General features: G+C 41.3%; 1 long non-coding RNA gene across 3 annotated transcripts; it reads right to left on the bottom strand.

The window, feature by feature from the left end:
• Nucleotides 1-615: 615 nt before the first annotated feature.
• On the bottom strand, nucleotides 616-2,487 carry LOC111268599 (uncharacterized). 3 transcript variants are annotated; one of them, XR_002685306.2, is made up of 3 exons: nucleotides 2,422-2,487; nucleotides 1,420-1,639; nucleotides 616-1,036 (listed from the first exon to the last, which is right to left on the bottom strand). It is a non-coding gene; the product is annotated as an uncharacterized LOC111268599 (long non-coding RNA). The 3 variants fall into 3 exon arrangements; XR_002685307.2 differs by lacking the exon at nucleotides 2,422-2,487 and adding an exon at nucleotides 1,811-1,878; XR_002685305.2 differs by lacking the exon at nucleotides 2,422-2,487 and adding an exon at nucleotides 1,796-1,859.
• Nucleotides 2,488-4,871: the final 2,384 nt, after the last annotated feature.

The raw sequence follows: 4,871 nt of genomic DNA, 5'->3' as shown, positions 1-4,871 counted from the left end.
AAAACCACTATTTTATTGTATTAAAATATTGTTATGCATGCAATCCAGGGTACTTTATTAGAACTGACATTTTTGAACCTTTCGAAAAACAATGAATGGAGGATTACGACTCATCGAAATTATTACCCTAACTGAACGGAATATGCATGAACTCGTAGATTCGACAGCCAGCTGGGACTTAGTCAATAATAGTAACAAACCTCTGATGCGCCACGGTGCTCACTAGACGCCCAGGGCACCAGCACTTTGATTTGAATATCACTACACTATCTGACCGAAATCGAGCGCCGCTATGATATACGGGAAACTGGTCTTGGTGGGAAAAGAAAAGGAGGCAATCTGGATTTTTTTTGTGGAGTCAATTTCGTTGTTTACACGACCATCTCTGGCACGCAATAAATATAGATACGACCTTTCTGTTGAAAAAATAAAGACATTTTGGATAGACAAGAACTATTTTTGGAGAATGAGTTCTTTGTAGTATTACTGCTTACAATGGGAACTTTTTTCCGGCGAGCTAGAGGGGCTGGGCAATGGCTGACGGCCCAAGGTCAAGCTCATTTTTCCTACTAAGTTTATACCGCGATTCTGACGATTTGGATACCTTTACCGAACAGGGTGTTTAAACCTTTTACAAGTATTACCATACGTCGATCTTGTGGCTGCCAGAATATAGGTTCCTTACCTCGATCTGAGAGAGCACGTAGAGCTTAATTTCGCAGCGAAGGGCTGTTTCTTACGAGCACCGGGTTAGCTGTGAAGTTCTCATCAAAGCGATACATAGCACAAAAACAAATTACCTACAATAAGAGAGATCTCAGTGCTGCAATGAATCACCAATTCAGTACAAAGCTTCTTTACTGTTTCTGAATCCAGAGGTACAATTTGACGGTACATGCCAAGTAACTGTTTGTATAATATTCCGCATAAATACAAAGAGTTGATGAACGAATTGGCGGCTTTGTTCTTTCTTGCATAGGTAGCGTTTGTGTTCGACTAACTTTGAACGCGTGTCTTCCACACGGCGACCTCAAGCCTGAAAATATATTGATAGACGCAAGTGAGTGCTTTAAGCCGGCCGATTTTGGAACTCAGGAATTTGTGTCGTACACACGACCATGTGGCAGCGGAGATGCTGCAATAGGTCGAATACAAACAACGTATTAACGTATGGTCATTCGATTACGTTGCGTATGATGTACTCATATCTTGAATCAATGTCTAAAGAAATTGAATTTGGGGAGGGTACCTGCGTGAATTTAAGCACATTGCATCGATTTTTTTTTTAAGAAAAGGCCAGATATAAGTAATGGCGAACAAAATTCCGTTATTGATGATGAGGCCTAGAATGCGTTGCAGGAAGAAAAGTGTAAAGAGAAAAAGACTCGATACTATGAATTTTAAGTTAGGCGTGCTTACCCTATCAGATCCATTACTGCTCGGTAGTCTCCTCTGCATAGAAACCAACCGCTCACAGGAACTATGAAACGTTAGACCTATTGCCATATCATCGTCAGGTCAGCAGGTTTAAAGTTCAGTTAGGTCGGAGAAACTGCCATTGGGTCCCACTTCGCTTTGGTGTCTTTGTTCCAAAGAGTGAATACTTTGCTCGTTATACCGATCTTATGGCATATCCGATCTGCATTACCAAAAAGAAATGTAAGAAAGCACGTCAGTGTCAGTTCTTAAAACAGTCTTATCTTACAAAGGAATTCCCACAACTGCTGAAAGCAATGCTATCTACCTATCTATTTCTAGTACTGGGCTCCAGAAGCCCAGTGCTTCTATAACTCACGTAGTTTGCTTTTACCACTCTGATTTTCTCGTTTGAAGCGCGACTCTCGCTGTTTTCACTTCAGTTGTTCGTCTGATCTAAACAGATTCAAGAGAAGTAGTCTGCTCAGTTGGACAGATCTTCAACAACATTTAGCAGAGTCTTTGTCGAGGACTAGGTACCGTCCTCTTAGTGACTAACTACCAGGCCGCTCGCGCCGCGACGACCGGTGCACGCGCGCTAGCGCAACTAGAATCATCCCCTTTGACTAATGGCCTTGTAATGGTCCACGTATATGTTAGCAGGTGAAAAATAAGAATGCGTCTGCACGTTCCACGAGTGAGCAGTACGAGAGAAGTTCTAAGATCCCAGAACTGTTCTGCATTCACGGTAAAAGAGGGGACAACATTAATGATTTGATAAAACCAGCTGTCCAATACTTCAAAGATAATGTCCATAAGCTCAATCAGCCCAAACACGCTCTTAACCTATATTTGTCCGAGTATATTGGGCCTATTTCACAGCGGGAGCCAGCTGCAGCATCGTACAGCAAATACTCACGCAAAAACAGCTGGCAGTAAAATTACAGTCAAAATTATTTATTGTACACGCAAATGCAATAAAGTGTATGTGTTTTAAAAGCATACCATCGATTTCAGGCTCCTTTACGAAGGCACTACTAAGCAGCACACTCAAATGGCACTTGATTACGTGGCCAGTGCCTTTTCGTGGTGTACGTTCTCCTTATAAACCTCTGATAGGGAAAGAGGCGATCCAATGCTTTCTTGCACAGAATATTTGACTATCTCGCATGTATCAAAGTAACTCTCACTCAACGCAAGTGAATACCTTTAGGCGACAGAAAAAACCGATTATTCCGAATCGATGCAAATGAGTCAGAACATGTGGGTCTAGACGGCGCCAATAATGTTACTGAAATATGGATACAGACAGGGTATCGATACGTGGTCTTTCGGCTGAATTGTTTACTTCACATTTTATTATACTGCGCCTCCCGAGAACAAAGAGGCAAAAGATGTACTCGTTTAGCGGCAGATGAGACGCTTGAGTTATTTATATTGGAAGAAGGTGTTACTGACAGTGCTCATCATCTTGTTAAGGCTTTATTGGAAAAAAATCATCACAAACGTTGTCTTGACCGTAATAAAAAAAAGCGTAGAAGAGGTTTTCAAATTGCGCAAACAGCCAGCCTGGGTACATCTGTATAGCCAAAAAGATCTGCGTCCAATAGCCATTTTGAAGTCGAAGTCAGCCCTAAACACGGTCGGCGAGAAAACTGGCCACACAATCCTGAAATTAGTAATTTCTAGATTTGAGTTCAAACGAATGAAAAAGGTTCTTTTCGTGCGATCTGTTTTATCCTGATATAGATATATAATATGTAAACAAGTGTTCTGGCTTCACGGGTACAACCGATTTCATTGCAAACAAGATTTACAATAAGAAAATTCAAAAGACTTGAAATGATATGGCCCTCTTAAGTAACGTATTACTGAATAGGCAGCATAAATAGATATATATATATATATATATATATAGAAGCCTTAGTGTGCAATACGAAACTCAGGTTTCCTCTCGGTCCTCGTCAACATTTGTGTCCGCTTTTATACCTTTGTGACCTTAGTTGCCCGACGAAAGCCCGCCTTTTGCAAGGTTCAAAGGTGTATTGGTAGCGCTGGCATATCACAAATCTGTTAGACACTGGTGTGGTTCAGAAATACGAATCGGACTATTTTGTAGCGCATATCTGTGTACCCCGTTTCGTTTTGGCGGTCTTCTAAGCGGTCCCATTTTTATTGACAGAAAAAAGACGGGCACAGAATGTCGACAGCAAGAGAGAAAGAAAGGGAAAATTCTGCCTAAATTATCAAAACGGGTGCGCGCCTGAAAGGCTACAAAAAGGTTCATTCAGCTTATTACAAACGAATAATGCATTTTAACATTTGACATTATCGTCAATTTGTTGATGTCACTTAGTCAGAAGATGCTCTTCGAAGATAACAAAGACTACATCTCAACGAGTCTTCAGTCTGCGTTTCAGAGACGTTATAATTTCGCGTTAATCACTTAGAACGATTGTTTGAAAACTACAATGGTTCCCCCGTGATTACTCACCAAATCTACCATTCGATTGCTCTGATTTCCGTCACATTTTTATGTTATACATTCTTGATTTCCGTTTTTTTTCGTTAACTCTCTTTTCTCGTCATCTAAAATAAGCGCCATCTACTTGTACAGCTGCCTTTATTTAGAGGTCTCCTGTAAGAACGGTATAGAAACGGAACTTAGTGAGCCTATACAGTAGTGTAGGCCGGTTCGGTGCCTGCGTAGTTTATGAAAGCCCACCATTGGCTATTTTTTGACGCTTATTCAACCTGACTCCTGTTTACACAAATTTGAGGAGGAATAAGGAAAAAATCTTAGTAGAAAGGTCAGTAACATCGGAAAGGTCCTACGATACTCTATAGGTATCAGGGGCGCCCCATTAAAGCGTAGTCTTAACTTTCGCACAAATTCGTTTTGCTAACAAGATTAATTGACTAACCCCATGGTCATAATTCAGCGTACGGTTTCAAGGGACCATAGGGGAACCTGGGCAGAGAAATTCGGCTGGTTCCGAGCACATTCCAAGGCTTTCTTTTAACGAGGAAAACGACTTCGGAGGACTTATCGTTCAAAAGTTGGGAATAGCCAATTAGTATCAAGTATCGCACGTAAAGACTAGCAATTCAATCCTCGACGTGCTTCAAACTCGTGTCTACTAAGTATGGACAAGGTGGCTATTACAGCATTCTCGGCCTAGCTATAGTTTGCACAGCATCCGATTGTGGAACCATCAGTTCCGTGGCGCTACCTGGAAGAAAATGGCGGTAAGAGTTAAACAGATCAATTGATTTCGCCTACAAAGGACAACACGTCTCCATTCAACTGCCTCCGTAACCGTTATTAGAATGCTTTGATTGCTTAACAACGATATCGTAAGTTGACATTCGCGTAAATGAACGCGAATCGCCCTTGCGTGATGCAGAGTTATTAAGAACCTGCACACATAGCTCGCCTAGTTTATATTTCAACG

This window comes from Varroa jacobsoni, unplaced genomic scaffold (genome assembly GCF_002532875.2).
Source record: "Varroa jacobsoni isolate VJ856 unplaced genomic scaffold, vjacob_1.0 scaffold_1302, whole genome shotgun sequence".
NCBI lineage: Eukaryota > Metazoa > Arthropoda > Arachnida > Mesostigmata > Varroidae > Varroa > Varroa jacobsoni.
Note: the sequence above shows the minus strand (reverse complement) of the source record. Positions and strands in the feature narration are given on the sequence as shown.